This window comes from Xenopus laevis, chromosome 2L, assembly GCF_017654675.1.
Source record: "Xenopus laevis strain J_2021 chromosome 2L, Xenopus_laevis_v10.1, whole genome shotgun sequence".
In the NCBI taxonomy this organism is placed as follows: Eukaryota; Metazoa; Chordata; class Amphibia; order Anura; family Pipidae; genus Xenopus; species Xenopus laevis.
In genome coordinates, this window is record NC_054373.1 from 18880324 (window position 1) to 18894073 (window position 13750).

At 36.5% G+C, this 13750-nt stretch overlaps 1 protein-coding gene across 3 annotated transcripts in view; it reads right to left on the minus strand.

Moving 5' to 3' along the window:
* Nucleotides 1-13750, minus strand: part of ncam2.L (neural cell adhesion molecule 2 L homeolog) — a 148415-nt gene that overhangs the window by 7074 nt on the left and 127591 nt on the right. The window contains exon 17 of one of the 3 annotated variants that reach the window (XR_005965288.1): nucleotides 2861-2989. The exons of the other annotated variants lie outside the window; for them this stretch is intronic. The gene's annotated coding sequence lies outside the window, so the exon portion shown is untranslated. The remainder of the gene's footprint in view (nucleotides 1-2860; nucleotides 2990-13750) is intronic. 3 annotated transcript variants of the gene reach the window in all.

Here is a 13750-nt window from a genome sequence, read left to right on the forward strand (position 1 = left end):
ATGAGTTTTGACTGAAAACTCAAATTTTTGGGGTAAAAATTAACTCAACCTTTGATAAATAACCTAATAACCATCAAAAAAGGAATGGATTCTGGGGTGGTCCACCAAGGCTCAGTACATGCTGTTAGTTTATGACAAGTTAACCCTTGGTCAACAATTAAAGGAGAGTACAACTGTCAAAAAATTGCCAAGACCATCTCTTTTACAGTAACACCAGTTTTCTATAAAACATATACTATGACCGAATATAAATGTCAAATATTCAAACACTGCAAGGCCAACTACTGTATTGTGTGTTATGCGTTATGCATATTTTAATTTTCTGTAAAAATTACCTTATACAACTACTACATCAATTACTTATAATTTAAGCTGCCCTCCTTTTGCAGCAAAAATATAGATTTTTTGAGCGAAAATACAACCGCATAAACCACATTATTTTGACATTTTAAAATTAAATGAATCTATACATTGAACTTTTAAGATAATGACACATACTACCATTGACATTTTAGTTGCTGGAAACTGAAAAGGCAACAAAGGCTTCTAGGCTATTCATCGATATAGATGTCTATGTTACTAAAGATTTGCCTCATTTAACTTTTTTCCTGAACCTTTGCTCAGTATGCTATTTTGCCATTTACCTAGGGTCGAATATCGAGGGTTAATTAACCCTCGATATTTGACCGTCGAAGTAAAATCCTTCGACTTCGAATATTTTGCACTATTCCTACGATCGAATGATCGAACTATTCGAAGGATTTTAGTCCATCAATCGAAGGATATTCCTTCGATCAGGAAATTGTTAGGAAGCCTATGGGGACCTTCCCCATAGGCTAACATTGGCCTCGGTAAATTTTAAGTGGCGAACTAGGGGGTGGAAGAAATTTTTTAAAGAGACAGTACTTCGACTATCGAATGGTCGAATAGTCGAACGATTTTTAGTTCGAAACGTTCGATTTGAAGTCGAAGGTCGTAGTCGAAGGTCGAAGTAGCCCATTCGATGGTCGAAGTAGCCATATTCGGCCATTCAAAATTCAAACTATTTTTCCTCTATTCCTTCACTCGAACTAAATAAATGGGCCCCTTAGTGTTCTTCCTTTCCCATATGGCACAATATTACCAGTAAATGGATTAACATGGAAATATACATGAATGACTGCCAGGCAATGGCATGTCCAGAACCATAATTCATTGATAGTAGCAAATCTAGGTTAACCAGATGGATAATATCAACAGACCATTGCACCTGTTTGCTATGCCCATTTAGTTCTAGTTTATTAAACTTTCCGTAAAACACGTTTCATAGTTTCAAAAACAGTTTGAAGAGTGGAGATTTGTAGTACTGTATGTATAAGTATATAATAAAGTTGTGGTATTTTAAAAATGTTACAAAATAAACTTCTGAGTCCTGAACAAAACAAGGCAAAAACAATTCATGATCTCATTTTGAAGATAATTTGGATTTTTTTTTAGAAATGGGCATTGTGACCTGATGCTGATTACAAATACAAGAGACAGAGAAAATAAAAGTAATAATAAGACATGAAGGAATGAAGAAAGAAATAAAAGTAAGCCACTCAGCATACAGATGCTTGTTTTTGTATATTTATATGAAAGGCACAGTTATTTTTATATAAAATCAGATCAACAAAACCAGAACATGGGCTATATGTATGTAAAGGAAATAGAGCAAACACTGATACTTTGATCTGTTGCAGCACTCACCGTGGATAATCTTATGTAACAGAAAACAGACGCATAATAGAAAGCAGACACCTGTCAATGTGGATTCCACACTTGCTCACTTTCAAAACACAACAGCAAAGTCTTCTTCCCCTATACATCTGGCTTGTGCAAAATAACAGAAGCTACAGATACACCATCCAATTAGCATTTTTACTGATAGTCACCTGTATAAGCCATACCACTGGTATGGCTTTTATGTACACAATTATTTGCTAACAAATCTAGTGTTGAACCTCTGTATATAGCTTTGTCTTTATGACCATAAGTTCCTGAACATAACATATTGCTGTCTGGTTTTAATATAATCCTTAATATCATATTGATGGACCCTAATTCTTGCACTTCTAGTAAACTGTACAATACAGTATTCATGAAACACTGAGGGGCATATTTATCAAGGGTTGAATTTGAATTTGAAAAACTTTGAAATTCAAATTCAAAAAGACCAACCAAAATGAAGTCAAAGTGTTTTTTTTTTGCTGAATATGTCCGTTTCCGATTGAATCATTCAAATCAAAGTAATAGCGCCTCAAAAAAAACTGGTGAATTTTTCAAAGCCCACCAACTGACACCAAGTAGGTTCTAGGAGGTCCCCCATATGCTAAAACAGTAATTCGTCAGGTTTAAGATGGTGAATTTTTAAAGAGACAGTACATGATACATTTTTTCAAATTCAAATCGAATTTGGACTATTCCATAGTCGAAGTACAGAAAAAATAGCTACAAATTTTTCTTGCATTCAAAAACTCACCTCGACCTTTGATAAATCTGCCCCTGAATGTGAAAATAATGAAAATAATGTTACCTGGATTGCCCTCATAGAAAAAGTTAGTTATGCACAGAGCAAACAAAAGGTGTGTAATTACTTAAACTTTCAGTCAACAACTTTTCATACTCCAACAATTAGCTAAAGACAACTTAGCCTCTAACCTTATTTGACCCTAAAGCTCTTCAAATCTTACTTGTTAGAAAAAAAATAAAAATCTTATATCCTCTGTTCATATCAATAAAAAATTCTGCTTCCTCTTTCCACTCAAGCCTGAACTCATTCAATGAGAAGGAGGATGGGTGGAAAGCGGGTTTTTGAATCATGTATGGACACTTTAAGTACCTTGTCCTGCCGCTCATTCTTTGTACTGCACCCGAGACTGTCCAACATTTTGTAATTGATGTATTCAGAGACTTCCTTGATATCTTCATAATCATCTACTTGGACAAAATCTTTATATTTTCTTCCTCCCTAGAAAAGCACAGAACCTATATGAGGAAAACTTTCTCTTGTTTATTAAGTGAACAATTTTAAGCCAAAGCTGAAAATAGGAATTTAATCAAGTGAATTAGTATTTGGTTCTTGGGGGTTTTTAATTCCAGTTTTTTTTTTTCCATAAATTGTCCTCACACGTTCCATTGCCCCTAATAGGGTTATCAGCTTGGCCAAGTTTTATCATAAATTAAAGGAAAATAAACTCAAAATTGCTAGGGAGTGCCAAATTGTTAGGCACCCCATGTGATTACAATTGCTTATTTTCTATCCCAGACTAGTGCTACTTATATTTTAAGAAAATATTGGTCTATGGTAGTTTCCAAAACGGCTCTGTGCTGTCATATGTTTTGTACCTTTTCCTAGGCTTCCTTTCCAGGGCACATGCACATTAAAAAGCATACATATTTTGTACATTGCAGGTGCCTACGCATGGAGGGGTCAAGGTATAACTAGGGGAAGGAAGGGAAATGGTGGAATGACACTCATGTGACAAGAAACCTGGCTCAGTGTATTTTTTTTAAAGCTAGGCACTAGTCTAGAAAGTAAACAGTTTTTTCACTTGGGGTGCCATATTAATTGATAATCCCCCAGTGATTTTGAATTTGCTTCTATTTTAGTCTTTTATTTTTATATCCTTCAACCTGTCACAGGATGATCAAACAAGAAAATGTAGTATTCTGTTAAAAATGTCATTCCATCCTTTATTGTGTATTATATTCCAAGCTATGCCATAGGATATGTTCTCTCTTAAGGTTACATACTAAAGTATAATTGACATCCTAGAGTATTTCTTTAATATGACAAAGATGCGTGTAACCATGATCTACTCCCTGTCAAACTATCTTTGTAAGACTTAAAGGGGACCTGTAACCCATAAAAAGCTGTATAATAAAAGTCCTGTTCAAATTAAACATGAAACCCATATTCTTTTTTTTAAATTAAAACATCCATATCTGTTATAAACATATTGAAAATCTCAGATGTCAATCATACAGTATATTGAGTGCCCCAACTCTATGCCTCAGGCATAGAGGTGGGGCAGGCATTACTTTCACTTTCTATTCTGCATTTTCTTTGTCACTGCACTCCTCTTACTCCCCCTCCCTCCTTGCCATCTACATTATGTAGCCAGTGCACAGCCATGTGCATCAGGTCCCCCAATAAACAAGATTCTGGGGTGATTCAACGCTTGCTTTAATAACAGTCTCTTTAAAATGGCTGCTGTCTGCTTGCTGTGATTGTAAATTCCAAGGCTGAAGATAACAACAATTTATTAATTTACATAGTGTGAATAAAGTTTATTTTGCTTAACAAACACAATTGAACATAATTTAGAATTATTTCTTAGGGTGACAGGTCCTCTTTAATGCATTTGATAAAAGTTGTTTACTCAACATCCGTATTTGGTCTTAAAGAAAAGGGGTCTATCCTAATCCTGATAATCATTAATTATCCCTTTTACTATTATTTGTTACTTCTTCCAATTAAATAACACTTTACTAGTTCATATAGAAGTGATAATTTCAGACTAGGATATATTTTGAGCAGCATTGTTTGCATGCTATAATACAATTCCCTGGCTAAAAGCAAATAAATAACAACTCATGCATTTTCATTGTGCACATTCATAATTAAGGGGCAGATTAAATTTTTTGGATACTTCAACCATCGAATTCAACTTCGATTCAAAGTAAAAATCGTTCGACTATTCGATAATGAAAGTACTGTCTCTTTAAAAAAAAACTTTGACTTCAATACTTCACCAACTTAAACCTGTCGAAGTGCTATGTTAGCCTATGGGGACCTTCCAGAGCAGAGCATAAGTTTTTTGTATTCGAAGGAAAATCGTATGATCGTATGATAAAATCGTTCGAATCGTACAATTCGAATTACGATCAGAATACAATCGTACGATGCAAAAAATCCTACGAATTCTACTTTGAATTTCTTAGTATTCAATTCAATGGTCGAATTTCGAAGTATTTTTCACTTTTGGAAATTTGACCCTTGATAAATCTGCCCCATAATATATACTTTGTCTGTCAAGGCATCCATACATGTTCAAAACTAGAAATAAACTTATTTTCTTATCTGTAACTATTGCAGCTTTGTTATTTCCATGTCTGATGGATATCATTCCACATTGTTTTCCCAGATTTACACTGCTTGAGAATATCCACACACTCTACAATTGCCAATGCTCCCTACCACCAGAACCCAAAACCACTCCTTCCCTCTATGACCCAATACTACCCAGTCAATTGCTCATGTGCTGCATATAATCATACACTGTCTCATGTCAAACAGTGAAACTCCATGAATTAGTTTTAGATTTGATATGACTGCAGCCTAAAATTTCTTTCTGCTCCTGTGCCTGGAATACCCCCCTAAGGTACAGGAATATGGTGAAAGTTATCGATCAGCATATCCTCAAATCCTCAGTGAGGTCACTGTGCATTACACTGCACACTGCATTAAAATGTTTTGCATGTAATGACGGTGTAACAGTCTGAAGGCAGGTGGATTCACATCTTCCTCAAAAACTGTGTTCTCTGCCTCTTCTGTCTATTGCTGAATAAGAACACTAGCATCAACTGTAATGAGATTATAGCAACTGTAGTTCAGTACCCCTAAATGCATTTAGAATTGCCTACAATGATATGCAGTTGTTATGATATGCCTTGAACTGTTGAAGTAATTTTTTTAATAGTTTTCCCTTTCTACTACTGCTGACCATGTTCATATTTATTGCTCATTAAGGCTACCTGTCTGTTTAGCTAGCTCCATCTCTGCATAGTTGTTTGAAGTGGTATCTCTCTGTGTCTTTGTGCATGGGTAATATGACAAATAGTAAGAGAAAGGACTAGCAAAACAAAATAAAAAGATGAAGCCCTTGTGAAAATAGAAAAAATTAAAATATTAGCAATAAATAAAAAAATATTATTACAGAGAAAAGGGAAATCATGTTTTAGGAAAGAATGTTTCAGAAACTTTTTTACTTATTACAATGATGATACCTAAAACCCATTTTATTCACCCACCTATTAAACATTTTAAAACCTGTTTTCATTGTGATATAGGCTGAAATTGAAACTGGCTGTTTCTTACATATGATGACATTTTAATTAAAAGGTAAATAAATTACAAGGTTGGCAAATTATATACTAATAGCAAGTTGATAAAATAACAGTACAACCACACTGTGCATGTAGCACATTATACTGTTTCCTGTAATTATCTCATACAGGTCCTAAACTCCTGAGATACTGGACTAATCTTTAAGGTAAATAGTCCCAAGTTATTTGAGGGATAAAAGGGGTATAAATGTAATTTATAAAGCTTCCTATAAAGGTTCAATTATGGTTACATTTTGTAATTAGGAAGGCCTGAATAGGCATACGTTTCTTCTCAGTGTTCATGACACAATTAATAATTTAATTTAGTAGTTCTTAGTATGTTATCATCTTGGACTACATCAGCAATGTAAGGGAATATTTTTTGTCCCATAGTGCATTTATGACTAATGACTCCCTTATTCCATTTCTCCATTTTCATAAATCTAGTAGAAGTAATTCTAGCAACTGGACTTGCTGAGTAATCATTGAAGACCTTTCACTACTCATCCGAGCAGTTTCTTCATTTCAAGCTGAACAAGCAGCCAGATATTAGGAGTTTAACATCATGCAAGCTGGAGAACATAATACATTCATGTAAATTGCCAATTTTTGACATTGACATAATAGCAAACATTTAAGTTGGAAAGTTGCTTAACGAGTTTCACAAAAGTCCAATCCCTACCCTAGAATGAGCTTGGGTGCTTAGTTTGAAAAATCATCTGTTGCTCATGTGGAAAACATATTCATAATATCAAATGATTATCATACAGCTATGCATTATGCAAACTATTATCAATTATATTGATATCTCTGCATGAATCTCAAAATATATTTTTAATTAATAAATTCATATTTATTTATTTTATTAAAGAAAAACTGCTTTGCCATGGCTAGGACTCAAGCCTAAACTGATTAAATTGGTCAAAAAAATTGCATCCAGTGGAATGCCACACGTTAGGAATTTAATCATTTTAATATGGGTGTCAAATAATAATGGTACAGGTATGAGATCAATTATCCGGAAACCCAATATCCAGAAGGCCTGGAATAACGGAAAGGCTGTCTCCCATACACTCCATTTTGTCCTAATAATCCAAATGTTTAAAAATGTTTTTCTTTTTCTCTGTAATAATAAAACAGTGCCTTGTACTTGATCCTAACTAAGCTATAATGAATCCTTATTGAAAGGCAAAACCAGAGTTTACTTAACGTTTACATAATTTTCTAGGAGACAAAACCCCCAGCCCTGAGCATTTTGGATAACTAATATTTTTTTTTCTGGAAGAAAGAATATGTAAAATTTTTCAAGAATAGATATAGTTAATTTAGATTCTATAAAATAGTAAACTTATTGCATATCTTAAATGGATTCTGCCATGGGAAAACATGGTATTTACAAAATGTGTCAGTTAATAGCCAAGGCTATCTTAGGCCCTCTGCCACTTTAGGTGGTCATTTTGATAGCTTGCCCCATGCTTACATTTTTTGCATCAGAGTGGGTAGAGGTTGGGAGCATCGCTGGTGCAGAGAGCTGGAATTCTGAAATCAGAGTCTGAATTTTGACTCTTTAAGTTACCAGGAGCAGCTTTTTGCTCATTGCCAAAGGGACCCTGTTTATATCGCTCCTCCAGTACAATCTTGCATTGAAATCCATTTTTCAAAAGAGCAAACAGGTTTTTTTTATATTTTATTTTGAAGTCTGACCTGACACTAGATATGTTGTCAGTTTCTAAAGTTAACAAATGTGACTTGTGCTCAGATAAACTCTAGTCACTGTTTACTGCTGAAATTGGAGAAAGAAGAAGATGCACTTGTATGGTTAGATGTGGTGTACATAAAGTACTTCCAAACTTTTATTGGAGTGGAGTACAAAAGATAAGATGTTTCAGAGCCTCCATACACACACCTCTCCCTGCTTTCACATAAATTACCCATACCTATACTAACTATAGTAATAGTTTAGTTTAGTCTCACAATAGCCTTTGATATTCTGTCTGTCCAAAAAATCATCCAAGCCATTCTTAAAGGCATTAACGGAATCAGCCATCACAACATCACCCGGCAGTGCATTCCACAACCTCACTGTCCTGACTGTGAAGAACCCCCTAAGTTGCTTCAAATGAAAGTTCTTTTCTTCTAGTCTGAAGGGGTGGCCTCTGGTACGGTGATCCTCTTTATAGGTAAAAAAGTCCCCTGCTAATTGTCTATAATGTCTTCTAATGTACTTGTAAAGTGTAATCATGTCCCCTCGCAATCACCTTTTTTCCAGAGAAAACAACCCCAACCTTGACAGTCTACCCTCAAAATTTAACCAGTTTAGTTGCACGTCTCTGCACTCTCTCCAGCTCATTTATATCCCTCTTAAGGACTGAAGTCCAAAACTGCACTGCATACTCCAGATGAGGCCTTACCAGGGACCTATAAAGAGGCATAATTATGTTTTCATCCCTTGAGCTAATGCTCTTTTTTATGTAAGACAGAACTTTATTTGCTTTAGTAGCCACAGAATGACACTGCCCAGAATTAGACAACTTGTCTACAAAAAAAACCCTAGATCCTTCTCATTCAAGGAAACTCCCAACACACTGCCATTTAGTGTATAACTTGCATTTATATTATTTTTGCCAAGGTGCATAACCTTACATTTATCAACATTGAACCTCATTTTCCAGTTTGCTGCCCAGTTTTCTAACTTAGACAAATCACTCTGCAAAGTGTCAGCATCCTGCATGGAACATATAGTTCTGTACAATTTAGTATCATCTGCAAAAATAGAAACCGTACTTTCAATGCCCACCTCCAGGTCATTAATAAACAAGTTGAAAAGCAGGGGACCTAGTACAGAGCTTTGTGGTACGCCACTAACAACACTGGTCAAATTAGAAAATGTTACATTTACCACCACTCTTTGTAGTCTATCTTTTAGCCAGTTCTCTATTCAGGTACAAATACTATGTTCCAGGCCAACATTCCTTAATTTAACCAGTAACCTTTTGTGTGGCACTGTATCAAATGCTTTAGCAAAGTCTAAGTAAATCACATCCACTGCCATTCCAGAATCGAGGTCCCTGCTTACCTTCTCATAAAAAGAAATTAAGTTAGTCTGGCAAGATCTATTACGCATAAAACCATGCTGGCACACACTCATAGTATTATGATTTGCTATAAAGTCCAGTATCTTATCCTTTATTAACCCTTCAAAAAGCTTTCCTACCACTGACGTCAGACTAACTGGCCTATAGTTTTGAGGCTGAGAACGGGATCCTTTTTTGAATCGAGGCACCACATTAGCAATTCGCCAGTCTCTCTGCACTATGCCAGACCTCAATGAATCCTGAAAAATTAAGTAAAGAGGTTTGGCAATCACAGAGCTAAGCTTGCTAAGTACCGTGGGATGAATACCATCTGGCCCCGGACCTTTATTTATCTAAACATATTCTAGTCTCTTTTGAATTTCCTCATGTGTGAACCATATATCATTAGTTGTATTACTAGAATTGGTACTATTAAGAAGAAACCTTCAATAACTGGTTCCTCATTTGTGTAGACAGATGAAAAATATGAATTCAGAATCTGCACTTTTATTTTGATTTTCATTAACCAGCTGACCCCCCTCTGATACTAAAGGTCCCACCCCTTCCTGCTTAATTTTTTTTGCTATTAACATATTTAAAAAATAATTTTGAAAACAGTATATAAGATTAGAACATCAGACGGAAGAGTCTCCACCAACCCGGATACAATTGCCAAGACGTTCACCAATTTCTACCAGAAACTTTACACAGCCACAAAACCCGGGAAAAAAGAATCCCTGGACTCTTATTTAACCAAATATGCACCTAACCCAATTTCTTCAGAGATGAGACAAATGCTGGATGAGGACATCACCTGCCAAGAGATAGAGGATTCCATTAAGCACCTCAAAAGAGGCAAAGCACCAGGGCCGGATGGCTACACTAGCCTTTACTATAAAAAATTCCAGAACCAGCTTCTTCCTCATCTTCTCCAAGTTTTTAAACACATCACCCAAGGCTTACCTTTGCCACCAGAAATGAACGAAGCGAAGATTTCTGTGATTCCCAAACCAAACCGGGACCCTCTCTCTACAAAGAACTTTCGGCCAATATCCCTACTCAATGTAGATATAAAAATCTTGGCATCAATAATGGCCTTGAGGCTAAACAGAGTTCTAACCACGTCCATCCATAAAGATCAGATTGGATTTATACCATCTCGTCAAGCACCAGACAATATAAGGAAAATCCTCAACATCATTGACCAAGCTAACATGTCCAACACACCCACGTGTCTGCTTGCCTTAGATATAGAGAAGGCATTTGACACACTGAATTGGCCATACCTATTTTCTGTCATTGACAAGATGGAACTGGGAACTAACATAAGCAATATGATAAAAATCTATTATCTCCAACCGACGGCCCAACTCAATCTACCCACCACCTCTTTACCCGATACCATAAAAATTCAACGGGGCACGAGGCAAGGATGCCCGCTCTCCCCAGCTTTGTTCGCCTTAGCCATGGAGCCACTGGCGAGGGCCATCAGACAGAATCCCGACATCAAGGGCTCTGTAGTGAAAGGAAAGGAATACAAACTATCACTTTTCGCAGACGAACTCCTGGTTAACCTTACCAACCCCCTGCTATCCCTACCAAACCTTCTTAAAACATTACAAGAATTTGCAAAAATGTCAGGCCTGAACATTAACACAGAAAAGTCTGATATGCTACCCTGCAACATGCCTGCACATACAGTAAAACTAATAGAACTGAATTTTGGCTTCACAATGCAAAAAGAATACCTCAAATATCTGGGAATTAAACTAACAGCAACCTTGTCATCACTGTATCGAGCCAACTTTCCCCCTCTGATAAAATCCCTACAACAGGATCTCTTAACATGGGACAAACACAAAATTTCATGGATAGGAAGAATCCATTGCACTAAGATGGTGCTTCTACCAAAAATACTCTATCTATTTAGATCTCTACCCATTCCCATTATCTTGAAAGATCTACAGAAGCTGCAAATCAAAATTAACAACTTCATCTGGAACAACAAACACCCCAGAATCTCAAAACAGATAATGTATATGTCCAAAGCAAATGGGGGATTGGCAGTCCCAAATCTCACAAAATATTATTGGGCGGCAAGGATAGCACAGCTCGCCCCAGTCCATGCAACAGACGCCACGCCACTGTGGGTACAAATTGAGAATGATCTGATCTACCCCAAACTATTAAATCAAGCCATATGGCTCCCGAATATAAGTAACAAAGACCTGATCAATGCCTCACCCTTGACACTGGAGTCAATTAAACTCTGGACGAGGTTGCGAACGAAATACAATTTAATCTCCTCTCCATCTCCACTATGCTCAATACTGAATAACCCCAATTTCCAGCCGGGTCTCTATCACCGTCCCTTTACATGGTGGATTGCCAAGGGAATAACTACACTAAAAGCTTTAACTAGCTTTGGACGACTGATGACACTTTCACAACTTCGAGATAAATACCAATTACCTACTGAAGAAATATATAGAGCAAACCAAATTCTACACTTTGCCAACCTAAGATTGAAAGATAGCGAACACAAAACGATCACTGCATCTGGCTTTGAGACTTTCTGCATGCACTCACCGTTAGCACCTGGACTGATTTCCCTTCTTTACAAATCACTGATTCATCCCGACAAACACAACCTAAAGCTCCCCTATATGCTAAAATGGGAAGCAGACCTAGGAACATCACTTACAACTAAACAATGGGCAATATGCAGTCTAACAGCTAACAAAGGCAGTACCTGTGTCTCGATTCGAGAGACCTCCATCAAATTGCTACATAGAACCTACTTAGTACCAGCACGTCTCCATAAAATCTACCCTTCCTGTGATCAGAGCTGCTTCAGGGGATGCTCTGAAATTGGAACTATGAAACACATTTGGTGGTCCTGCCCAACGGTTTCAAAATTTTGGGACTCAGTTGTTCACCTCCTTTCTAGGGTACTGCATACCACATTCCCCAAAGACCCGTCTACCTTACTATTAGGGAAAAAAACAGACAAATTTAAAAATACCGCTCATAAACTGAGCCAACACATCTTAATGGCAGCCAGACTCATCATTGCTAGCCACTGGAAAAAGCCTACACTCTCTTTGGCAACCTTGAGAACTAAAATAATGTACATCGCAGCAAGCGAAAAACTTACACATCTACTTAAAGAAGACATGGAAGCTTTCGACGCAATTTGGCTACCCTGGCTGGCCCATGAACAAGATCCACAACTATTACTGGCTCTACATGTTTAACTCCGACTAGGGGGGAATCCTCAACCCATAGGCACGCCTCCATGAAAAGAAGGATGGAAATTTTCAAGTTATCCTCACCATAGATTTATGATGGACACTTTAATTTATGGACTCTGCTTTTTGAATTCAGGACTTGCAGGCAAAATGCTTGCTTCATTTTTTTTTTTTTTTTTTGGTACTGTGAATTTACAGACTTTTTACTTGACCCCCTTCCCCTTTACTTTTTTTTTTCTTTCCCTCCCACTCCCATTCATCCTATTCCCATGATCTATACACTTATATATATGTTGTTGCATATAAGAAATTGCTTAATAAAACTTTCAGTTTAAAAAAAAAAAAAATAATAATTTTGAATTATTTTTACTGCTTGCTGTAATATCCTTTTCCATATCAATTTTAGCTTGCCTTATAGCTTCTATAACTCATGGCTGGTTATATTAACTTACTGTACCTGAAACCAGGCTGGTGCTCCGATCAGCACAAAACTGCATCGACCCGGGGTTCTGCCAGTGAGCACCACAGTGCGATTGTCTTCTTCGCTTTTTCTTTCTTCAGATTTTCCAGGACAGATGCATGCCCAGTAGAATAAAAAAGTCAGCTTTTTCATTTTTAATCTATGGTACATGCGCAGCCATGAAAAGAAAGAAAAAGCTGGAAAAGGATCACTCTGCAGTGTTCGCTGGAGGAACACTGGGCTGGTGGAGTTTTCTGCTAATAGGAACACTGGCCCAGGGTGTCAGGTAAGTAAATACAATCACTTTGGGCGCCTACATTTTGGCACCGCCAAGCAAAAAAATACTTTTCTTCTCCTTAAAAGAGAAAAAAAATACAGCAAGTCCAGTTGATTTGACTTATTACTATAAACCCAACAGAAACACGTCTAACTCTTTTAATAATGAGAAGTGAAGGTATGAAAATTATAGCCCCATTCCAAAACACACCAAATGCCAATTGAATGCATTTGTATATGTAAACAAATTAGCACAAAGTATAACAAACCATCAGACACAAACTTTCTTCTTTAGTAATCAGTAATTTAATAATAATAATGAATTGCTAAATTATGACAGCACTCATTAATGTAGATTTAATGAATGGCTATAATAAAAAGAAATGTTGTCACATCATATGGCACTTTTAGAAGTTGCTTTCCCAGTGATAAGAATTACCATTTAACTCTATGTTTTTAGACAATGTTGGTGTTTGATAAGGAGCGGTTATGTTCAAATAGTTGGACTTAGATAACAGTCATTTGCAAGATGTGATTATCTGGATACAAAAAGGTGGAAT